This window comes from Peromyscus californicus, unplaced genomic scaffold (genome assembly GCF_007827085.1).
Source record: "Peromyscus californicus insignis strain IS unplaced genomic scaffold, ASM782708v3 Scaffold_8__1_contigs__length_139910024, whole genome shotgun sequence".
Lineage (NCBI taxonomy): Eukaryota > Metazoa > Chordata > Mammalia > Rodentia > Cricetidae > Peromyscus > Peromyscus californicus.
In genome coordinates, this window is record NW_026294606.1 from 40,492,113 (window position 1) to 40,516,820 (window position 24,708).

The following is a 24,708-nucleotide window of genomic DNA, read 5'->3' on the forward strand; positions in this document are numbered from 1 at the left end:
TACCCATGTCTTCCTCCACTCTGTGCAAGTGGTGTCTGTGTCTGAGGGAGCCTCTTTTGGTCTGATTGATATTCTTGGTCTAATGGGAGCTCTTCATCTAATCTGGGCTCTTGGTCCAATTGGTGCTGGTGGATTCTGTGTCTCAGGGAGCAGATCTTAGTCCAATGGGCACCAGTGGGCTCTGTCTCAGGGAGCAGATATTCCTAATTGGTGCAGGGTGGGACCTGTTTTCTTGGCGAGGGAGCAGGGGAAGAGGCAGCTGGCGGGTCCCTGGGACTCTAATGGTTTGGTGGGAGGGGCACGAAATGTGCCCCCAGGGCCTAGGGGCTAGGGACCTGGTCCGTCCAGTCCAGAGATGGGATCTTACCTGTTCCCAGTCAGTGCAGGGTGGGCCCTTTTTCTTTTCTTAAATTTATTTTTGAGACACAGTTTTACTATGCAGCTCTGGCTGACCAGGACTTCACCATGTAGACCAGGCTGGCCTCAAACTCATAGAGATCCACCACCACCCCCACTTCTTCCACCCCCACCTCCTCTCAGTATGCCTTGCTATCCCAGTGTTGAGATGAAAGTCAATGTACCAGCACACCAGACCCAATTAAGATCTTTATTGCTTATGCCATGGTTTGTTTGTTTGTTTGTTTGTTTGTTTGAATCTATTTTTGGACAGTTTCTCACTGTGAAGCTCGGACTGACCTCAAACTTCAGATTCTCCTGCCTCAGACAGTTCTAGGAATGCAAATCTGGCTGCTGGAATGGGGGAAGCTGATGAGGGAGGCCAGCCTCTTTTCTTGATCTCTTCAATAAAAGAATTTAGAGAGAGACACAGGAGTCTAGCGAGCAAAAGTGTTCACTTAAAAAGTTCAAGTGCATGCTGGGTAACAGAATGGCAACTTCTGGTGGGGACTGAGGAATCCAAAACACTGTAGAACGGACACACTCAGATAAGCTGTAGCATCGGAACAAAGGCCAGCAGCATGTCTAACCATGAGCAACAAAATGCCTGAAAGAGAGTTTCAAAAATCCCTTTTACAGTAGCTTCAAAATAAAAACAATACGTTTATCCAGCAGGCTGAAAACTATAAAACATGTAAAATGATAAGAAAGCAGTGATGGAAACAACTTGCTGAAATGGCTGTTGTTTCCAAACACTTATGGTCCTGACATTAAAAACATATGTAGACCAAAGAAACAGAACAAAGAACCCAGAAATAAATCTATGAAAGTACAGTCTGTCCGGTCCTCACAAGGTTGTTAAGATACAGCTAGGAGTGGGGTGTCTGGGAAGGATTGGTTCATGCTATTATTCCCAGCACTCAGGAGTCTGAGGCTGGAAGACTGACAGGAGGTTTGGACAAGGTTAGGCTATACAGTGAGTTCTAGGCCAGCTTGGGGGTATAGGGTGGGATTATCTCCAAGAAAAATAAAACAACAAAACCTAAAAGAGAACAAAAATGTGAGGGCCCAACAGGGAAAGAATGCTCTCTTCAATACGCAGACGTGGGATGCCTGGACGTCTGCATGCAGAAGAAGGAAACTGAGTCCATCTCACACACCAGGTGCAAATACCAAATGTACTGAAGACTTAAATACAAGACTTGAAAATACTGCCAGAAGAAGGTAGCAGGGGGAAGCGGCATGCCATGAGTCTGGCTGTGGCTTTGGATGCATTTTAAAAGCACAGGCCACCAAAGCAAAGACAGAAACCACAAGCTTCTTACCCGAAACACAAGCCGCACAAAGAGGCAACCAGAGAGCCTCAGGCTGCCTACGGAGTGGGAGAAAGCCTGGACAACCGTGCATCACATGAGGACTTGCTGCCCAATACACACCAAGCTCCACAGCTAGAAAACGAACAGCCTGACAAAACGGAGCAAAGGGTCAGAAGAGGCGCTTTTTAAAGACAAGAGACAAACTGATCTGTGAAAGTGTGCCCACTTCATGAGTGACCAGGGAAACGAGAGTCAAAGCCCTCTGAGGTATACCTCACTCCTATTCCACCAGAACGAGAAAAGAGCGGGTGTTGGTGAGGTGTGGAGAAAAGAGGATGTTTGCTCAGTTTCCATGGGATGTAAATTATTACAGCCATTAAAGGCACTAGCACGGAAATTCCTTTAGAAATGTAGCAATAGAGCACAATGCCAGCCATTGACTCATACTTGCTCTGTCCATGGTAAGGAATCCTTGTCTTCTGAGACACTGGCTCCCTCACACTCACAGCAGGATTATTCCCAACAATCAAGTTACAGGATGAAGCTACTGTCCATCAACGGACAGATGAAAACTCAGCAGGTAGACGTGGAACATTAGCTACTCAGCCTTCTATAAAGCGACTCTGTCACTTGGAACCACTGGAGTGAAGCTGAGGACATGGTGTTAAGTGAGGTGAACCAACCACCGAGGGACGAATTCCACAGGACTTCATTTACAGTGTGGAATCTGAGTGTTCATCTGGCAGCAGCAGGGTAGGGTGGGGTCACCAAGGGCTGGGGATGAGGAGGTCAGCCACCTTAGTTACCTTGATTTAGCTAGTCCATGACAGAAGTACATACAACGAGTGCCATCATGAATCCATTTACTCAGCAAGTTTTCAATGTATGTCTGGAAAGTAGGAAATCACGGGAGTGTAGGGAGTTTCCGTAGTGTAGTGGTCATCACGCTCGCCTAACACGCGAGAGGTCCCCGGTTCGAAACCGGGCGGAAACAACTTTTTCTCACTCTTCCCTTAGCTCACTCCCTACACTTTTCAGCGCGTAGGACCTAAGAATCTCTGCGATTTGGGCCTTGACTCTTATGCTATACAGAGGATACAGCAGGCAATTTGGTGAGGACCAGCGGAGCCACTGGACACACAAGGAAGTACAAGAAAAAACAGACAACAGCGGGGGATTAGCTCAAATGGTAGAGCGCTCGCTTAGCATGCGAGAGGTAGTGGGATCGATGCCCACATCCTCCATCTCTTATGCTACCTCTGAAACCACATCTCTAGTGAGATGCTCCTACTCTGCCATTGTCACAGCGTTGGAAATGTGCTCAATTCCACTAATTTGAGGACTGAAAATCAACCTCACACCTAGAAACTTCAGCGGAGGCTCCCTGGAGCACAGAGTCCCCTAGGAGTTTCTCTCACCCAAATCCTTATTCTGTGCATTTTACAAATGTTTGGAAAGTCTCTTTATTACTTCACTCGCCAGACACTGAGTCAGCACCTCTTCTGTGCCACCAGGCTTAGGATTTTCCCTTAAATCAGGCCGTCCTGGAAGTTCTCTGCCGGCCTCTCTGCAGTCTTCCTCTTCCTCGTCTATCTCCGCCCACTCAAGCTCGTTGGTGGAGGACTGTTCTGCGCCTCACTGGAGCTACCCAGAGCCCTGCACTGCCACCCACAGCGTCGCGTGGACGAACTCGGCCTGCGTGGAACCCTCTCTACTACTCTCCATTTTCCATTTCGAAGCTCTGTTAAAAAATTAAATTAACTTTTAAAAGGTGTAAATCCTTTGCTAACTCGTTGCTCTGACCTTTTGCGTCACCTGTCCGGGTTCTCTCAAAAGGTCTCCAATGTTCTCCTCGAGGTGTCTCCGGGAGATCGGGCTCTTCCATCCTCCTTCCCTCCGAGGGCTTTACACGTGCCCGACTCCCGCGCGGTGCACGCTGCGTCTCCACGCGGGAATTCCTACACCCGCGCTTCTCCTTCGCCTGAGCTCTCTCCCCCCGGAGCGCCGCCCAAGCCACATTTACTAACTTTCTGGGGCCATGTCGCCTCTGCACTATGGCTTTTATCTTTGGTTTGCTTGCATTCCTTGCGGTTCTCTCTGTTAATTGGGATCTACAACTTCTGGGTGGCACTTCAGCAAGAACACACAATGTCTGTCTTGAATTGGAAAGTGACAAAAGCACCACCAAGGCGCGTTTCCGTAGTGTAGTGGTTATCACGCTCGCCTCACACGCGAGAGGTCCCCGGTTCGAAACCGGGCGGAAACAGCGGTTGGGCTTTCTTGTTTTGTGTTTTTTTTTTCTTTTTTCTTTTCTTTTTTTTTTTTTTTTTCCTACTGTTCTCAAAGTTCTCAGGTTTTCCAATGGATCATGCGTTCATCTTTCTGGATGAGTCCTAAGGGAACACATTCTCCATCCTCTCTAACAACAAGCAAAGGAAGCCTCACCGCCCCACTGCCACCAGCGATTGGTTGCCTCTCCACATTTCTCCAGTCCTCTTTCTCCTAGAGCAGTGGTTCTCAACCTTCCTAATGCTCAGACCCTTTAATACAGTCCCTCATATTGTGGTCACTCCAACCATAAAATTATTTTCGTTGCTAATTCATAGCTGTAATTTTGCTTCTCTTATGAATCAAAATGTAAATATCTGTGTTTTCCGTTTGTTTTAGGAGACCCCTGTGAAAGGGTCGGTCGAATATACTCCTAAACGGTCTCGACCCAGAGGCTGAGAACCACTATCTTAGCGAAATGGCACAGGCATAATAAGTTCCTGTCCTGAACAGCTTTTGAGAAGATTGCCAATGAGAACTTCGGCTCTGCGTTTTGAGACTTGACAGTCCTGCGATCCCGGGGACCGCAGGCCAACTGCAAATAAAAGGAACCAGAAGGTCCAGGGCGTTGAGGGATTCTTAGCTGAAGTGCTATAGTGCTCGATTAGCATGGAGGAAGAACTGCCCATATCCTCCAGCCGGTTTGTTACTTTTGAATCTGTCTGTACGTTTATTTGTTCCTTACTCCTTCTGTCTTAGGGTTTCTGTTGCTGTGAGGAAACGCCATGACCAAAAAGCACGTTGGGGAGGAAAGGGTTTATTCAGCTTCCATGTTGCTGTTCATCACCAAAGGAGTCAGGGAAGAACTTAAACAGGGCAGGAACCTGGAGGCAGGAGCTGATGGAGAGGCCATGGAGGGGTGCTGCTTACTGGCTTGCTTGCCCTGGCTGGTTCAGCCTGCTTTCTTATAAAAACCAGGACCAGGAGCCCAGGGATGGCACCACCAACCATGGATTGGGCCCTCTCCCATTGATTACCAATTGAGAGAATGCCTTGCAGTTGGATCTCATGGAGGCATTTCCACAACTGAGGCTCCTTCCTCCTTGATGACTATAGCTTGTGTCAAATTGACACACAACCAGCCAGGACACCTTCCTGTACCATTAACTGTCCTCTCATCCACAGCTTTTTTCCTGGTTTGATTTCTTTCTTTGCGGTTCTGTTTATTAATGTAGATATGTAACTTCTGGATGGCACCTTAGCAAGGAGACTGTAATTGTCTTGGATAGTAGAGTGACAAATTGGTGTTTCTGTAGTATAGTGGTTATCACACTCGCTTCACATGTGAGAGGTCCCTGGAACTGGGAAGGCTCCCACCTGGTATTGAAAAACAACCACTGAACCCGTGAAGAACACCTCTGCCTTGGTGGCTGCAACATCCTCCGTGGACAGTCTTGAATCCATTGAACCCATATATCCTGGATGGACCATCTCTAACCTGGGACGTTCTCAGTGGGCCACCCAGATTCAGGCCTAGCATCTTTCTGGTACCAAATCTGAAATCTGAGATCACATAGCTGTTCCTTCTTGGAAGAATGAAGCCTCAGGGGTGCTTGCCTGGGCCAGCAGTAGAAGGTTCTGCCCCATCAACACTGCCTCTCAGCTGAGGGCCAAGTCCTAGGCCCTAAAGCAGGGGATCAAGGCCACTGACCCTTGGGCTACAGCTCGGGGACAGGAAGAAGCTCCAGGTTTGGTTTCAGAGACACAATCTGCAGATTTCCCTCTGCACCTCCGTTCCTCACGTGAGAAATCTTCCGACCTATATAAGTAAGAAAACAGTGTCTGGACACAGGGCTCATTTGCACGCTCCTCTGCTTGGTGATGTGCTGGCACACACTCAGTCCAGTCCAGGAAAGGACCTGCTGACATTGGATCTGGAGCAGAACAATTTGCTCTCTTTCCTCCAGAAGCTGAGATGGCAAACACATACTCAGTTGCTCTTTCCCCGCAGGAGAATTTCCTCCTGCAGCCTAGACCTGAATGCCAACCTGGTCTGGAACTGCCTTGGCAAATCCCAGAGTGATAGAGCCCCAGCCCAAGTCTGGGGCCGGATACTATTACTAGGAGCCCAGTCTACTTTCAAGGCTGTGGAGGTTGGGAGATTAGAAATTGGGTGTGTCAATGGGTGAGTTTCTGTGGAGACCAGGCAGTGATAGGTGAGTTGGGGCAGCGAAAGAACTCATTATTACACACTCAATCTGTTTCCCAATTCAGGCCTTGCCACCTCCCAACTCTGAGACCCTGAGAAAAATACTCAATTTCTCTGAGCCTCCATTGCATCGGGAAAAGGCAGATTTGGACAAGTGCCTTTGTTGCCAAAATTCAACCAGACTACTTGGATTAAACTTGACACATCTTTTAGAGTAGGTAAGGGCATGTGGAATTGAAAACCCAGGATATTTTGTGATTGTAAGAGGAATGCCTCCATTGTATGTTGCGGTAAACAGGATTCTCTAGAGTAACAGAACTTCGAGAATGAATCTATCTATCTATCTATCTATCTATCTATCTATCTATCTATCTACCTACCTACTTATCTAAAGGGGAGATATTAGATTATATATAAATAAAATGTTTATATTAAAATTACATATAAATAAAGGGGGTTTATTAGATTGACTTACAGTCAGTATTCCAGATAATCCAGCTGTAGATGCCAAGAATCCAGTAGCTGAGTCCACAGGACTGGATGTTTCATCTGGTCGTCTGTAGAGACTGGAATGCCTGACATTTAGACTCTAATGCCAGTGAAGGAATGGACTTGCTTGGAAGTAAGAGCAAGAAAGCAAAGAGCAAAAATTTCCATTTTCCAAGTCCTTCATAGGTCACAAGCAGAAGCTGTGGCCCAGGTTAGAGGTGGATTTTCTCACCTTGAAAGATCTGAATTAAAGGAGTGTCTTCCTACCTTAAGGGCAGGATCAGAAGTCTACTTCAAATGATCTAACGAAGCAAAAATCTCTCACGGGTCGGCCCAGCCATTTTTGGGTTTAGTTAATTCTGGATGTTTTCAAACTGACAGCCGAGAATAGCCACTATATGTAGACACAGACGGAAGCAGAAGATACAAAAGAGTAGAATGGACAGAGAACAACCATCAGTTTCACTTCCCTGCTCTTCAGTGAACAGAGAAGCTCCTGTGTTACTTTTCAACAAAGGAGAGCAGGAAGGAAAGACTTCTGAGGGAAGAGAATACCAGAGCAGTGAAACAAGAGAGAGGCAAAGGACAGTTGTAACTCTCCTGCTCCCTCATCTCAGAGAATCTTGTTCAGATAAAAACCAGAGGGGTGTGGACCCCATCAGTCTGTGTATGAGATGCTTCAGAATCAGAACTAGCTGATATGGTGTAATTCATAGTGATGCTATGGTCTTTAAAAGCTGCAGGTGGATGCAGGGTGCTTGGAGACTTAGTCTCAACAATTCCGATGTGAAGCTGCTGATGGGCAGGGCTATCTGAGGACAACTGCAGGTCTGTCAGTCTCCTCACCAGAAGACCCTGAAGTCCAACCTGCGCAGAAGGAGGCCTCCTTCTCTACCCAGGGTCTATTAGGTGCTTGTGTAGCAGGTTGACCGTGGGTGACAAGGAAGGACTAGAGAGAATTCAAGTCACATCTGAAAAAATAGAATCTCAACTGCTGACGGTGATCATATTGAAATCAATTCCTGGTTGTTTGATGAGATGCATAGTGAAGAGATTCAGGCTACACTGGACAGTGCAAGTACATATTAGGTCTTCATCCTATTGTGTGATGGAGGAAGCAGGGTAAATCCCCTCTGAGCTTGGTGCTCTGGAGTTGCCTGGCTGCAGCTAAGTCACAAAGAGGGATGCAAAGTCATTCACTCATTTATTCCTCTAACAATGAATCCTGGTGATCTACATTGTGCAGCAGTTGTTATGGTTGTAATGTTTCAAAAGTAAAAAGCTCAGAAATATTGAGAGCTGGGCTGATTAACTTTGGCTTTCCCTGAGGCCCTGAAGTATGGAGGAACACAGCGACTTCTAAAACCACCTCGACTTCTCCATGGTCATTGCCAAAGTGTTATCTTCAGCAGTATGGCTTAACCATCCGGTTGTGGGGGAAATAACCAATACCCTTGGTGGTAGCCTGTGATGTTTGGAGGTTTCCATGGGGCTCCTTAGCCAATGTCTCAACAAGATGTAACCTGTTACTGGGCATGGAGGTTTCCCTTGGTGTCGTTAGATGTCTAGTTAGGGCATTGTCTTCCTTATTATTGGTGACTCTGCTTAGATTCCTTTCATGTATGAATATATTTTAGGAAGCGTCTACAGCAGTAGGTTTCCATACGGTTGTTCAAATGACCTTGGCTTCTTCCCATACTCCCCCTCTGCCCTTATCTTCCGTTCAGCTACCTCGTTGATCTTCCTATTCTCGTTTCCTCTTGTCCCTCCCTAACACTGCACTCTATTTCCCCTTCCTTGGGAGATCTTCCCATCTGCCCTAGTCCTACACTAGGTAACTAATCTCTGTGGTTACTCAGATTCTGGTTATTGTAGCAAACATATCAAAAGCTTAAAAGCAACATCCATATATAAAAGAAAATATACCGTTTTTGTCTTTTGCATCTAGTTTAACTCACTCAGGATTATTTTTTTCTACCTCTGTCCATTTAGCTGAAAATGACAGAATATTATTTCTCTTGACAGCTGAATAATATCCATTGTATAAGCATGCCACATTCTCATTATTCCTTCATCAGTTCATGAACATCTAGGCTGTTTCTAATTTCTGGATATTATAAATAAAACAGCAATGAACTTGGAGGAGCAAGTGTGTCTGTAGTGGGATGTAGAGTCCTTTGGGTGTATGCCCCAGAGTAGTATAACTGGATCTTATTAGCTTGTTTGTTTGTTTGAGGCAGGGTCTCTCTTGCATAGCCCTGGCTGTCAAGAAACTCACTCTGTAGACCACAATATCGTCCTCAAACTCACAGAGCTCTGCCTGCCTCTGCCTCCCAAGTGCTGGGATTAGGGCATATGCCACCATGCCAGTTTTAGGTAGTTTGAGGCAGATGGATTCCCAACTTCCTGAGGAACCACCACACCAATTTCCATTGTGGCGGTACAGGTTAGGACTCCCACTGGCAGTGAATAAGTGTTTCAGCATGTGATGTTCTTTCCTTTATTGTTCTTGGCCATTCTGACTGGGGAAAGATGAAATCTCAACGTAGTTGTCATTTGCATTTCCCTGAAGGCTAAGGACGTTGAGTATATTTTTGTTTCTCAGCCATTTGTACTTCAACTTTTGAGAGCTCTCTGCTTAGTACTGTAGCCCATTTTTAATTGTCTTGTTCTCTTGATGTTCAATTGTTTAGTTCTTAATATGTTCTAGATAGTGACCCTCTATTACATGTATAATTTGTAAAGAAGTTTCCCCACCCTGTAGCCTGCTGTCTTGTCCCAGTGATGGTATCCTTTGCTGCACAGACGGTTTTAGCTTCATGACCTTAGTGCCTGTGCTATCAGTGTCTTGTTCAGAAAGTCCTTTCCCGTGCCAGTGAGTTCAAACCTATTCCCTACTTTTTCTTCTATCAGATTCAGTATATGTGGTCTTATGTTGACATCCTTTATCCGTTTGGTGCTGACTTTTGTGCAGAATGATAGACATGGGTCTGTTTTCATTTTTGTATATGCAGACATCCAGTTTGTACAGCACCATTTGTTGTAGATGTTCTCTTTTCTTCAGGTTGTATTTTTGGCTTCTTTCTCAACAATCGGTTGTGCATAGGTGTGTGAACTATTGAGTGAGCCTTCAAATCTATTCCACTGATCAACATGTCTGGTTTTAGGCTGATACCAGGCTGTTATTATTACTATGCCTCCATAATACAACTTGAAATCTGGGATACCTTCAGCAGTTCTTTTATCATTCAGGATTGTTTTAGATATCCTGAGTTATGTCCCATAGAAAGCTAATTTTTTTTTATTCCTAGGAAGAACTTTGATGGGGATGACATTGGATCTGTAAGTTGCTTTTGGCAAGATGCCCATTTTCACAGTATTAATCCTATCACTCCATAGGCATGGGAGGTCTTTCCATCTTTTAGTGTCTTCTTCAATCTCTTTCTTCAGTGTCTGAAAGTTGTTATTTACACACCTTTCACTTCCTTAGTTACAGTTACCCTGGGATGTTTTTTGGGATACTGTGACAGATACTGTCTCCCTGATTTCTTTCTCCACTTGTTTGTCATTTTTGTTATATGATGGCTGCTGACTTTTATGTGCTAAAGTGTATCCTACTACTTTGCTGAAAGTGTTTATCAGTTATAAAAGTTTCCTGGTGCAATCTTTAGGGTCTTTTATGTATAAAATCATGTCATCTACAAGTAAAGATGCTTTGACTTCTTCCTCTCCTATTTGTGTCCCCATGGTCTCCTTCGGTTTTCTTAATGTTCTCATAAGACTTCAAATACTATATTGAATAGAGATGGAAAAAGTAGCCATCCTTGCTTTCTCCCTGATATTAGTGGAAATGCTTTGAGTTTCTCTTTGTTTTGGTTATGTTGGCTTTGGACTTACTGTAAATTGCCATTATTATATCCTTTTGCATCTTAGTCTCTCCAGGACTTTTACCATGAAGGGTATTGGATTTGTGAAAGGCCCTTTATACATCTAATGAGATGATGGCATTTCTATTCTTTCAGTCTGTTTATGTGGTGGAATATGTTTATTGATTTGAATATATTGAACCAGCCCTGCATTTCTGGGATGAAGCCTTTTTGATCTTGGTAGATATCTTGTTTCTATTGATGTGAAGAGACATCATGACCAGGATAACTCCTATAAACGAAAACATTTTAATTGCAGTGGCTCACATACAATTCAGAGGTTCAGTCCATCATCACCATGCTAGGACATGGTAGTATGCAGGCAGACACGGTGCTGGAGAAGCAGTCAGTCCTACATCTTGAATGCAACAGGAAGTAGACTTAGTATCACACTGTGCAAAGCTTGAGCAAAAGAAACCTCAAAGCCCACCCCCACAGTGACACACTTCATCCTACAAGGTCATACCTACTTCAACAAGGCCACACCTCCTAATAGTGCCACTCCCTTTGGGGGCCATGTTCTTTTAAACCACCACAGTAAATAATCTTTTTGCTATGTTCTTGGACTCTGTTTGCAAGTATTTTATTGAGAATTTTTACATCTATGTTCATAAGTGATATTGGCCTATAATTTTTTGTTGGGTCTTTGTTTGGTTTTGGTATCAGGATAATGGCAGCTTTAAAAAAGAAATAGAAAATGTTCCTTCAGTTACTATTTGTGGAATGATTTGAGGAGTATTGTTGTTCATTCTTCTTTGAATGTCTGGTAGAATTCTGCACAAGAGTCTATCTGGCCCTGGTTCTGTTTTTGTTTTTGTTTTTGTTTTTGTTGCTTTGTTTGGCTTAGGGACTTCTATTTGACTAGAGGGTATAGGCATGTTTAAATTCATCTTGACTTAACTTTTATAGGTCATCCATATCAAGAAATTCTTCCATTTCTTATAAATTTTCCAATTTGGTAAAATATAGATTTTTCAAAGTATGTCCTTATGATTCTCTGCATTTCCTCAGTGTCTGCTGTAATATCCCCTTTTCATATCTACTTTTTAAAATATAGATCTTCTCCTTGTACTTTAATTTGACTAAAAGTTTGTCTATCCTGTTAATTTTCTCAAGAACTAACTCATTTCACTGAATGTTTGAATTGTGTTTTATGTTTGGTTCATTGATCTCATCCTGCAGTGGATTATTTCCTGTCATCTACTCTGATGGGGTGTTGTTCCTCTCTGTCATTGTCTAGAGCTTTCCTGACAAGCCTGTGTCACTAAGTTACCATTGTGAGGTCTCTCGGGTCTTCTGATGTGGTGTCATTTAGTGCTGTGAAGTGGCCTCGTAGAACTGCCTTCCTTGTGTCCAATAGCTGTGGGTGTGTTGTGTTTTTATTTTCATTCAACTTAAGAGGGCTTTAATTTCTTTTCCACCATTTTTCATTCAGTAGTGAGTTATTCAGTTTCCATGAGTTTGTATACTTTCTGCTGCTGTTGGTATCCAACTTTAACCCCTTGTGATCAGATAGGAGGCAGAGAGCTTTTTCAGTTGTCTTATATTTGTGGAGACTTGCTTTGTGTCCTAGATTGTGGCCAATTTTGGAGCAAGTCACAAGAGTTGTTGAAAAGAAAGTGTATCCTTTAGTGTTTAGTTGAAATGTTCTGTAGATGTCTGCAGGTCCATTTGACTTATGATGTTATTTAACTCCAGCATTTCTCTGGTTTCTGTCTGGATGACATGTCTACTGAGGAAAGTGGGGAATGGAGGTCACCCACTGCCACTGGTGACAATAAATATTTGGTTTTTCCTATAGTAGTATTTCCTTTATGAACTTGAGTACCCTTTTGTTTAGTGCATAACTGTTTATAATTGCAATATCCTTTTGGTGGGTGTTCCTTTAAAGAGTATGTAGTGGATACTGACAGCCTTTTGGAGATGTAGCTCCGAGATTGCTACCAGGGTATGCAAAAAATCCACAAATGTGGCCAGAGCTAGACTTTTTCTATCTGAGAGGTATTTTTTTTCTTTTTTCTTCAAAACAGGCTTTTTCTGTGTAACAGTTCTAGCTGTCCTAACTCACTTTGTTGACCAGATTGGCCTCGAACTCACAGAGATCCTCATGCCTCTGCCCCCAAGTGCTAGGATTAAAGACATGTGCCATCCCCACCCAGCTATCTGAGGAGTATTAAAAAAGGAAACAAATGCATTCTATGGAAACTTTCTCTTTTACTTCATCTTAATAAATTAGTCTTCAACATAATTACACATCTTTCCATATTGCTACATCTCTCTCCTCAGCAGCTACATCTCTTCTCCACATATCTCTCTTCTATACATATTTCTTCTCTCTGCTCTGCTACAATCTTTCACACATAATTTGCATTTCTCTTCTACATCATTCTCTCACTCACTCACCCGCTCAGTCATCTTTCACACACATCTCTGCCCTACATACACATCTCTGGTAGGTAGAGATTACTTAAATTTGGTTTTGTCGTGGAATATTTTTTCTTTCCCTGCTGATTGTGACTGATAGTTTTGCTGAGTATAGTAGTCTGGGCTGGCACCTGTTGTCTCCCTGGTTGTGGAACATCTGTCTAGGCCCTACTGGTTTTCAAAGTGTCCCTTGAGAAGTCAGGTGTTATTCCAATACGCATGTCTTTATAAAAATTTTTAAGACACTGAGATTTTATAAGACTTTAAAATGTCCTCATAAGACTTATACAGATACAACTTTATGACTGATCATTTTCACTTGCAACTTCTAATGTTGTTTTTTGTTCTGTATATTTAGTGTTTTGATTATTATGTTTTATGGGGAATTTCTTTTCTGGTCCTATTTGTTGTTCAGTGTGCTTCTTGTGGCTTGGACAGGCACCTCTTTCTTTAGATTGGGTAAATTTTCTTCTATGATTGAGCTAAAAATATTTTTGCCCCGGTGGTGGTGGCTCATGCCTTTAATCTCAGTGGTGGGGTTGGGGGGCAAAGCAAGGCAAGTCTGCTATGTGATGTCATTCTGTAGCTTGTGAATGTGTTGCTCTGATTGGTTGATAAATAAAATATTGATTGGCCAGTAGCCAGGCAGGAAGTAAGGGCAGGATAAGCAGACAAGTAGAATTTTGTGAAGAAGAAGATTGAGTCAGGAGTCAACAGCCAGACACAGAGGAAGCAAGATGTGAAGGCAGAACTGAGCAAAGGTACATGGCTAAACATAAATAAGAATTATGGGTTAATTTAGATGTAAGAGCTAGTTAGTATTAAGCCTGAGCTAACGGGCAAGCAGTTATAAATAATATCAGCCTCTGTGTGTTTACTTGGGTCTGAGCAGCTACAAGACCAGGCGGGATACAGAAAAACTTTCCACTGCATAGATCTCTGTGAGTTGGAGGCCAGTCTGGTCTAAAAATGGAGTTCAAACAGCCAGAGCTACACAGAGAAACCCTGTCTCAAAAAACAAACAAACAAACAAAACTTTTTTCTGCATGTTTTATGGTTGGATTTATTTATTTGTAATTTTTTCATTTTACATTCCAACCTCAGTGCACCCTCCTTCCCCTTCTCCTACTTGCCCCCTCACCCCTCCCATCCACCATCATCCTCTCATCATAGGGGGTAAGGCCTCCCTTGGGTAGTCAACACAGGCTGGCATACCAAGGTAGGGCAAGACCAAGCCCCTCCACCTTGCATCACGGTTGAGTAAGGCATTACACCATAGGGAATGGGCTCTAAAAAGCCAGTTGATGTACCCAGGATAAATCCTGGTCCTATTGCTGGGGGATCCACAAACATATCAAACCACATCACTGTCGGCCTAGTGCGGTCCCATGCAGGCTCCACAGCTGTCAGTCCAGAGTCCACGAGTTCCTACTAGCTTGGGTCAGCTGTGTCTGTGGTTTTCCCCATCATGATCTGGACCCCCCTTGCTTCCATAATCCCTCCTTCAACTGAATTCCAGGAGCTCGGCCAAGTGCTTGGCTGTGGGTCTCTGCATCTGCTTCCATCAGTCACTGGATGTAGGTTCTAGGATGACAATTAGGGCAGACATGGTTTTATTTTTGTACTTTTCATTGTTTTCAGATTTAACATTTTCTTAGACTGAGCTATTTATTTACCCTATCTTGTCCTCACATTCTTTCTTCAGTGTCTCATCATCTTCTAATGAGGCTTAGGTTGAGGTTTTTGTTTGACACCCTAAGGTTTTTATCTCCAGTTTGGGTTCAGTTTGGGTTTTCTTCAGTGATTCTCTATGTTCAGGTCTGGAAAGGTTTTCAAGGTTTCATCCAACTGTTTGTGTTTTCATGATTTTTCAGTAAGGCATTTATTTGTTGACATCCTTTTAAAGGTCCTTGAACGTACTCATAACTGCTATTTGGAAGTCCTGTCGTGTGCTGGAGCGTCATTGCATTTCTACAGGTCGACTGCAGTGGGACTACTGGCTTCTCATGGAGGCTGCTGCCTCGCCTGTCCAGTAGGCACTGGAGCTATGCTATTTGAGGGGTTTCTTGGGGTCGATATCTGATCGTGTCCTGGATGGGTGGGTATTCTGTTCTTTGGTGGCTGTTGCCCACTCTGGATCCTAGGCAAGTGTGGTGGCTGTGGGGTTCTGGTAGAGAGGGCTTCTGTAGGTTGACAGGTGACATAAAGGAATGGAGACAGCTGGGAGAAAAGAACCAGAGGGGCAATGGGAAAGAGCTGGGGGACCAGGGGTGGCAACAAGGTTCCCACAGAGTGGAGGAAGGGTGGGAGGAGGGTCCCTGCAGACAGGCTGCTACAGGACTGAGAGTAGGTCTGGAGAGATCAGAGTGGAGGGCAGGAAGGACAGTGAAAACTGCCTACCTGTGTCCTGGCTCAGTGTGGTCCCTGGGGGTCCAAGGTAGAAAGCATTTCTGATCCCTAACTGACAGAAGAGTGGAGCTGGGCTATGAGGAAAGGCTGCGGTGGGGAGGGGGTCAGTGGAAAAGAGCTAAGGGGACCCGGGATGCTCAACAAGAGGGGAAGTCCCCAGGGTAGAATAGGGAGGAAGGGTTCGTGTATTTCAGCCCAGTGTGGCCACTGGGAGTCCCTGACTAAAGGGTTTCTGCGCCACATTTGCTGACACAAAGGAAGGGAAGGCTGAGAGGATCCACAGGAAAGAGGAGAGTATTTACCTGTATGGGCATTTGCATGCGGTGCCGCATGGGGCCGAAAGAGGGCGACAGATGCCCTCATACTGGAGTTGGAAATGCTGAGGAGAGGCCATGTGGGTGCTGAGATTCAAAGCCAGGTCCTTAGCATGACAATTCCTTTAGAAATTGAAAATAGAGCCGCAGAGCCATCCTCTAGTGGGAACATGGCCACGGGAGTGGGATCAAGGAGTTCGGAGAGGTTTGCTGTTCACAGGAACTAATCACTGTCTTCTGAGATGCTCACTCCTTCACATCCACAGAAGGATAATTCCCAGAAGGATTATTATTAAAAAGAGGCTCTGTCACTCAAACCAAAGAGGACATGGTGCTAAGTGAGGTGAACCAGCCACCGAGGGACGAATTCCACAGGACTTCATTTACAGTGTGGAATCTGAGTGTTCATCTGACAGCAGCAGGGTAGGGTGGGGTCACCAAGGGCTGGGGATGAGGAGGTCAGCCACCTTAATTACCTTGATTTAGCTAGTCCATGACAGAAGTACATACAACGAGTGCCATCATGAATCCATTTACTCAGCAAGTTTTCAATGTATGTCTGGAAAGTAGGAAATCACGGGAGTGTAGGGAGTTTCCGTAGTGTAGTGGTCATCACGCTCGCCTAACACGCGAGAGGTCCCCGGCTCGAAACCGGGCGGAAACAATATTAGTTTTTCTCACTTCTCTTTTCAGACTCTCAGCTCACTCCCTACACTTTTCAGCCCTTAGGACCTAAGAATCTCAGCTGTGCTAACATTCGGACCTTCATTGTCATACTTTCCTGGAGCAAAGACAATAGATAATTTTCTGAGGACACACAAGAAAATACAAGAAAAGTAGGCTGACGTCGGGGGATTAGCTCAAATGGTAGAGCGCTCGCTTAGCATGCGAGAGGTAGTGGGATCGATGCCCACATCCTCCACTTTTTATGTTACCGCTCACAGGCACTCATACCACAGCGATGCTCAGATAATGAAGGACTCATGCTTCCCACACACTTGTGTGACGAACCTCTGGGGTGAAAAATTCACTCTATAGACCTTTCAATGGAGGTCTGGGAAGAGGCTTAGTGTCGTGGTGCTTGCCTTAGCGTGTAAAGCCCTATTGCGACTTGATTAGAGAACTAAATAAAGTTCTGAGGACATCTGATTTATTGCTTTACACTCATATGATCCTTGTCTTTATATTGCAATGGGGGAGTTCACTGGAAGGTTCTTAGTAAAACCCACAACGCAGACCTCTGCAGGGCTCCCTGGGACTGTTGGGAAGGACAAAGCTCCGCCTCAGAGAACTGTCAGCAAAGATCTCTGCCAGAACATGCTTTGGCCTCACTCAGCTGTTGGACGTTGGTGAATGGCTTGGGGTTCTGAACCCGACATTCCTCAGTTCAGTGTCTCTAGATTGGCACAAGGCAGGAACCACACAGGAGTTACCCACCCTTCTGATCCTCCCAGGAGGTCAGGTGAAGAGTCAGTGCGGATGGAGAGAAGGACGCTGTAGGGAATGTGACGAGGACAAAGGCTCAGGTCTTCTCCGTGGGGCAATAAAGATAGAGTCCTTTCAAAGTGTTATGACTTAAATGCTACACAGAGTAGGTTTTGTTTGTTTGTTTTTTTCTATAGTACATTAGTATTGACTAATTTATTGAATAAAAGAACACTGTGGCCCGTACGGGGATCGAACCCGCGACCTTGGCGTTATTAGCACCACGCTCTAACCAACTGAGCTAACCGGCCAATACAATGGACCCTACTCGATCTACACAGTTAGGAAAGAATGTAATTTAAAAATGGCAAAGTTTTTCGGTTTTCTTTTGGGTTTGGATGTGATTTTTTTTTTCTTGAAATTGTAAACTTTCCTTGAAGCTGAAAAAAACGTACGAAACTCGCATTGTTCCAAGTAGAAAGTTTCTCTGAGCAGAAACAAAATTCTCTACGAGAGCAAGCAATGTCGCCTTGCAGTGAGTCCTGACGCACAGATACTGGCCCTGGACAGCCCAGTCCTCGAGCTCGGTGGCCGCACCACCGCAAGGCGCCCTCCAGCCCTCACGGAGGTCGCATCCTGCGCAGATCTCCCTGTTGCCTCCAAGTGACGATCTGATACACAGCCTCCCCAGTTTTACCGATTTCTCCTAAAATTCACCAAAACCATTTGGATAACGCGGTGGGTGGCGGGCCTCGGCCAGGTCGCGCGTCTCTTGGGCCGCTAGGGCATCGCTCGGGTCCTGTCGACGCGGGGACTCCAGAGGCCGGTGAGGGTGCCCGGGAGATGTGCGCCGTTCGCGGCCCGCGGGGCTTCGTCCCTCCGGCCACTGTCGCGGTCCGCGGAGTCCCGTGAGGAGTGAGTCCAGGAGCAGCGCGTCCCCGCCGGGCACAGGCGGCGGAGCCCTCTCGGCACAGCCGCGCGTGTCCTAAGCGGCCCCGACGCCCAGCTCTGCTCGGCTTGACCCCGGATTTACCGTCGTCGCTGGACCAGCAGCTGTTCCAGAGTCCGGGGGACGCCTGCCATTCCGGGCGGTTCATAGCCGTCTCCCGGGAACCCGAGGAGGCGGGAGCAGGCTGTGGTGTCCTGGGGTCTGAATTCGGGGATGGGCTCCCGTGTTCATTCCGTCCCCTTTTAATGAAGTCTCGGGGAGTGGAGAACCTGAGATTCTGAAATGAGTATTTCCAGGTCGCACAGAAAACACTGATCTTGGGCGCTTTTGGTCTGAGCTACTGAGGAACCCCAGCGACAAACGGACCAAGCCCCGGGCGACACCCACGCGGCTGGGTGGACCGGGCGCTGACCGCTGCAGGACCTGATGCCCGGGATTCCTCTGACCCGGAGGCTGCGATGCCGGCTCGAAGTCTCCTCATCCTGGGGTGTGAGACAACCCCTCGTCGCCGCAACCAGGAGCTTTGGTGACAGGGACTATCTGTGACTCCGAATCGCCCGCATCCTCAGAGTCTGTAACCGAGGAGGTCACGCAGGGCATCGGCCTCCACCTTCCCAGAAGACACTGTTGATCCTGTTCACGAGGAACCGACGACCCTCAGAGCTCCAGTTCCCTGACTGGTGGCCCTGCCGCGGCGACAACCTTAGGAGACACGAACAAAGGAGGATTCGAAACCGCGCGAGCGGGCGACAAGTGACGCACAGCTCCTAGAATGTCACAAGCCACAAACCTCTCTTACCACCGGGCTGTCAGGTCCCTGAAGACCAGTCCAAGAGCTCTGCGGGGTCTTCATTTCACTGCCCTGTCCTCGACATCCATCCAGTAACTCTCCAAGGGGAGAAGGCCTGTGCCTGCGCAGCTGACACGGACCTAACCAACTTTCCCTGGTTATCCCAGGAAAGGGTCATCTCGAAAGCCCCTGAATTGGGTCTCGGATTCTCATCTACTCCCTAACAAAACTACTGAGGTTCTGTGCAGTCGGGGCTCTTGGGTACAGCGAGCTCGATTAGGACATTTTAGTGGGATAGTTAATTTCTTGGGGAGATGGGGGCAGAGGTCCTCAAAATGTTGACTCTGATCGCCGTGCGTGGGAAGTTACAAGTACATAGATACTCTGATCACATTGGTATGTGTTAGACAACATAGATCAGTTCTGTCTGACTACCTCCATAGGAAATTAACATTCCAAAACTCCCACTCAATTCCCGTTGAGCTGTCTCAGTACTGCTAAAATGTCTGTTGAATCGAACCCTAAAACGGAACTCCCTGTTCCTATCTGGGAATCTCCATCGGGGAGACTGTGGAAATCTCAGGTTCAGACTTCAGGGCTCCAGACCCCAGACAGAGAATTGTTTTAGGATATTCCCTGGTGTGGGAAAAGCCACAAACCACTCAGTGCCTCTGCCCTGTTTGTAAGAAGCATTACGATATTGAGCAATGTGGAAGAAATTAAGGCAACTGGGTTCTTCCCTCCAGTTATTTCTGAATGAAAACAAACATGCTCCATCGGGTGATTTCAAATTGAAAAGAGGAGTAGAAAAAGACATCAATCCCCCAGACACAGAAGTCTCACATGCCTGATTAAAGATGGAGGGACCATGCAGGGCAGCTGACCTGGCATATGTTAGTCTCTGGATTTCATCTCCAGCACCACAAAAGAGTCAATAAATGTGTGTTGGAAAAGTCCAAGTCTGCGGGGTGATTAGCTAAAGGACAGTCAGTCACTGGTCCAGAATGAGCGGTAAGGGGTGAATGCCAGCCATGCCCAGGTTATGACCTTTCCTCCCTAGCCCCTGTTGTGGGGTACTCACCACAGAAGACCACTCACAAAGGAGCTTAAGACAATGGAAAATCTTTATTAGCCGGCTGGTGACTACACTGGCCTCTCCCATCCCACTGTAGCACTGAGTCTTTCTCAGGATAGGCTTTGAAGCACCAAAACCGTGTCCTGGGTGGACATACTTCTGTGAACAAGAACAGTTAGCAGAAGCAGATCTCCAAATACCAAAAAGCAAAGTTACTACATTTAGAGACTGTCCCAGAACTGTGCACTTGGATAGATTAAGTCCCTGTTTTCATTTTGGCAAGTGGTGCTGCCTACTTGCTGAGTTTTACAGCCTGAATAGTACTTCTATCATGGAGTCAGTTGTGCTAAGGTCTGGGGGAATACTAAGGTCTGAGGCCCTGTTACAACTCTAGGCTTCCATGGCCCTATTTTCTGGTAAAGACATTGATGGGGATTCCCTTTCTTTAGATCAGTGCCCTGGGGTGTGTTTGATGGTTTGAAAGGATATGGGTGGTGCTGCATGCCTTTAATCCCACCAGTCAGGAGGCAGAGGCAGGTGGATCTCTGAGTTCCAGACAGCCTGGTCTACAGAGCTAGTTCCAGATGGCCAGGGCTACACAAAGAAACCCTGTCACAAAAAACAAAAAAATTTAAAAAGTAAATAAATAAAAAGCAAATGAAAGTGATATATATGTTATATGATGTATTGTTATATGATATATATAATAAAATATAATCTTTCATATAAGTTATTTATATATACATGTGTGTACATCTCTGTTGGTGTGTAGAGAGCAGGGAACCACATGTCCCTTCTAAGTCACCCACTTGGTGCTTTCATTTTTGTTTGGGGACAGTATCTCTTTGGCCTGTAATTGCTGAATAAGCTAGAATAGTTGTCCAGGGAGCCCCAAGCCCCACCCTGTCTCTGCCGCTCTAGAGTCAGGACTACAAGCACAGCCACCACATCTGGGCTTTAAAAACTCTTTTACTTCCGGAGTCAAACTTGGGTTTCAAGATTGGCCTGCACCTCCCTAAGTGAGAGTGTGCTGCTGAGCGGAGCTCCTAGGCTGGGTCCCTCCCTCCCTCCACCAGGTCCGCTTCTTACCTTGTCTTCCCTCTGAATGCCTGGTCCACCCGCAGGCAGTCTGATAGAAGATGACTCTTCCTGTGCCCTCTGAGCACAGCTTGTGCATGTGAACAAAACAAAAAGTTGTCACATACAGGATTGATGGGACCTCTTGACTCAATTCCCAAACCAAATCCCAATTTGTACTCATAGTCTGAAGTCTGGCTTTCCCACAAAAATACTAATTTTTTTACTGAATCCCTAAGGAATTCTAAATGTATATAAATGTCATTTAGACTATTCTCATCATCTTTTGGATAGTATTCATAGAACTTTTGTTTGCTCATCAGATATATATATATATATATGATATATGTATATAAACAATATAATTTAATGTGTGTATATAGTATTTTGTTTATTAAAGTTTTATAGATGTTATGTGTATCTGTGTACATGGGTGTGCAAATGAATAAAGGGGTTAGAAGAGGATATTGGATGCTCTGACTGGCTGCTGGGAACCACACTCTGTTCCTCAGTTAGAGAAGTGTGTGCTCTCAACCACCTCCACAATGTAGTTTTACAATTATAACATCATTCCCAGTTCAAAGAAACTGCAAGAGATTGTGAATTAATCACAAGCCATGTGACTTAGGCCACTTATCATATCACAGCCAGAGTGCTGCAGAGTGTCTTGGGTCTTCATAAGGTCTGGCTTGCTTCTGAGCTCCTGCAGATCCCTTATGGCCTTGCCCACAGCACCTGGTCTTTCCCTATCCTATCTGGTGCAATTGACTTGACTCTTCTCTACTGTGGGATGTGACTCATAATAGAAGATACATCCTATTAATTCCATGAGTCCATATAATAATTCTTTGCCCCTCTTAGTAAACTGACTCAAAAACAAGGGTCCTGAGCCCCTGCTCCACAGGCACTTACAGTTCCATGGAAGGCACTTGAAACTGTGTGTTCCCATCAGTCACTCTGAGGACAATGCCCTCCCACTATTACCTAGTGACATTTCTTTCTCAGGCAATGGTTTTTCAGACCCTGTCTCTGTCCACTTTTTTTTTTAAATCTGAAAATGCATTCCTCTTCAAGGTTTCTATATAACCTGACTAGCATTTCTTCATTCCACAAATCTTTGTTTGTTTGTTTGTTTTGTTTGAAATTGGGTTTCCCTGGAGTCCTGGCTGTCCCGCAGCTGGCTTTGTAGACCAGACTGGCCTTGCTGTTCCACAAATCTTAAACAAATCCCCTAGCCCCATGCCAGCTGTGCTCAGAGAAAAGGACTGTTTCAGTATTGAACCAGAATCCTGCTGGGGTGAGAAACAGCTGTGGAAGCCACTGAGCTCTGCCTTCCTCTACTGCCTTGGCACTTGACTCTTTAGAAAACTGTGAGGAAGACCAGGCAATGAGGCCCAGTAAATAAATAGAAGGCCAGGGAATGGCGAGAGGGAGGCAACTTGGTAAGATAAATACCTCTAGATCAGACAATGTGGTGCTGCCGTGTGTTGGGGGGTGTGGGGGTGTCTTTCAGATCTATGTTGAGATGTGAAGAAAAGTTTTTCTTCTGGAAAATGGCAACTATAAAGTGTCACATTCATGAACTCATGAAATTGGGAGTGAGGTGTGTTGCAGGGGGTGGAAAGTAGGAAAGAAAAGAGTGTAAGGGCAATATGATGAAGATACATTGTATACTCCTATGCTGACTGGTTTCTGTCAGCTTGACACAAGCTAGAGTCGATGGAGAGGAAGGAACCTCAGTTCAGAAAATGTCTCCATAAGATGCAGCTGCAGGCAAGCCTGGAGTACATTTTCTTAATTAGTGATTGATGGGCATCGGAGGAGGGGCGTGTGTGTGTGGGGGCCTGCCTATTGTGTGTGGGTTCACCTCTGGGCTGGTGGTCCTGGGTTCTATAAGATAGCAAGCTAAGCAAGCCATGGAGAGCAAGCCAGTAAGCAGCACTCCTCCACGGCCTCTGCATCAGCTCCTGCTCCAGCTTTCTGCCCTGCTTCAGTTCCTGTCCTGATGTCCTTTGATGATGAACAGTGATGTGAAAGCTTAAGTCAAATAAACTCTTTCCTCCAAGGATGCTTAGGTCATGGTGTTTCGTCACAGCAAAGATAACCCTAACTAGGACAACCTGTATGAAAAATTCAAAGGAAAAAAAAAAAAAAAGCTGAGCCCTGATTTGTTTCTTGTCTGGCTTTGTCAATCACCAGTGTGTGATTAATTCTACTGAGCCTCAGCTTTATCAGTAAGATGAGAATAGTGATAAACAGGCTTCTGGAAAAATCAGGATGCTTAAATAAGGTCAGTAAGATCTTAATAGGTTTGGGGGTCATAGTGGTGGGAAAGAAGAAACAAAACAAATACAAAACCCACCAGAGACCCCACGCTAATCTCACTGTGTGACATTTTGAGATTATCCGAGACAAAACGGTTGGATGAATGAGCAAGTTTGCATGACTGGCCTGCAGGCCTGTCTCCCAGAACTAGTGAGGGCTGTTTACACTTAAGTATTCAGTGATAGGCACTGTTCCAACAGGGCAGGTTGACACGGGGGAGGAAAAGACTGAGAACAATGAGGTAACAAAGTACGATGTCAAGCAGTAGCTGAGATCAGGCACCATGTTCAGTCCTCCATCGTGGTTTCAGGGCTTGTGAGGTTCTTCAAGAGCGCAGGACCAAGAGAGTCTGTGTTGGCTCTCTTGGAGATTCCCCGCCTAAAACAAACACAAATGCAGGGATTTGAGATCTGATGTCAGGGATGGGGAAGGACACATTGAAGACTGTGAATGTTTCCTGTAAGGTATAATAAAGCAACTGTACTTGGAAGCCTTCTTAGCGCAGTAGGCAGCGCGTCAGTCTCATAATCTGAAGGTCCTGAGTTCGAACCTCAGAGAAGGCAGTTTTTGCTCACTGCCTGATTTCCCCTCAACGCATTCTTACCTGGAGTCTTTCTTGGACAAATGAATACCACAGAAGTGTTTAGGATTCCCACGCCTGAGAACTACCTACCCAGATCTTTCTCTGCTAACTTTTATAGAACTCACAGCCAGTCTTAATGGAACTCAGAGCCATGGATGACAGAGGCCACTTCGAGGTTCAGTGAATGGAATTGTCCTCTAGTGGATCCACAGACTTCCTGGAGCCTCAGAGAAGCAAGACAGAAACGCTCTGTGGCGTGGCTGGACCGCTCAAGGATGCCGAACTTCCTTCTCCTGGTGTTTGGTACTTACGGAGCGACTGGACTTCAACTTTGTGAATAGCTACAAGCCTGGGCTAGCTGAATTGGTATTCTTACTGAAATGAACCAGGAAACAGGCAAAGCCTGACTGGAACAGGGAGAATCCAGGCTGTGAGAACACTGGTCTGCGTCAGGTGGATCTAGGTGGAGAACTGCAAAGCTTCTTTTGTCCTAAGGAGGTCCTGACACCCAGGGGACCTGAGTAGTCCAGGAGAGAGTCCGACCCTGAGGAGTGCGGGTCTTCAAGGAGGCGGTGTACCTCGCATTGCACATCTACCAATTTCAACTGTAGCCTCAGAATTCTTCACATTTCTCACAGGACACAAAACGACCAGACATGCTTCCACAATGACATCCGGATAATCTGCTACGGAAAAACCGCTGATGCCAAAAAATGATAAAGAATAAAAACAC

At 45.6% G+C, this 24,708-nt stretch overlaps 7 non-coding genes across 7 annotated transcripts; 6 read left to right on the top strand and 1 right to left on the bottom strand.

Moving 5' to 3' along the window:
- The first annotated feature begins 2,633 nt into the window (after positions 1-2,633).
- Trnav-aac (transfer RNA valine (anticodon AAC)) lies at positions 2,634-2,706 on the top strand. The gene has a single exon. It is a non-coding gene; the product is annotated as a tRNA-Val (tRNA).
- Positions 2,707-2,883: 177 nt separating this feature from the next.
- Trnaa-agc (transfer RNA alanine (anticodon AGC)) lies at positions 2,884-2,956 on the top strand. Its single transcript has one exon. It is a non-coding gene; the product is annotated as a tRNA-Ala (tRNA).
- Positions 2,957-3,905: 949 nt separating this feature from the next.
- Trnav-cac (transfer RNA valine (anticodon CAC)) lies at positions 3,906-3,978 on the top strand. The gene has a single exon. It is a non-coding gene; the product is annotated as a tRNA-Val (tRNA).
- Positions 3,979-16,342: 12,364 nt separating this feature from the next.
- Positions 16,343-16,415, top strand: Trnav-aac (transfer RNA valine (anticodon AAC)). Its single transcript has one exon. It is a non-coding gene; the product is annotated as a tRNA-Val (tRNA).
- A 185-nt stretch (positions 16,416-16,600) lies between these two features.
- Trnaa-agc (transfer RNA alanine (anticodon AGC)) lies at positions 16,601-16,673 on the top strand. Its single transcript has one exon. It is a non-coding gene; the product is annotated as a tRNA-Ala (tRNA).
- Positions 16,674-17,413: 740 nt separating this feature from the next.
- On the bottom strand, positions 17,414-17,487 carry Trnai-aau (transfer RNA isoleucine (anticodon AAU)). The gene has a single exon. It is a non-coding gene; the product is annotated as a tRNA-Ile (tRNA).
- A 6,395-nt stretch (positions 17,488-23,882) lies between these two features.
- Trnam-cau (transfer RNA methionine (anticodon CAU)) lies at positions 23,883-23,955 on the top strand. Its single transcript has one exon. It is a non-coding gene; the product is annotated as a tRNA-Met (tRNA).
- Positions 23,956-24,708: the final 753 nt, after the last annotated feature.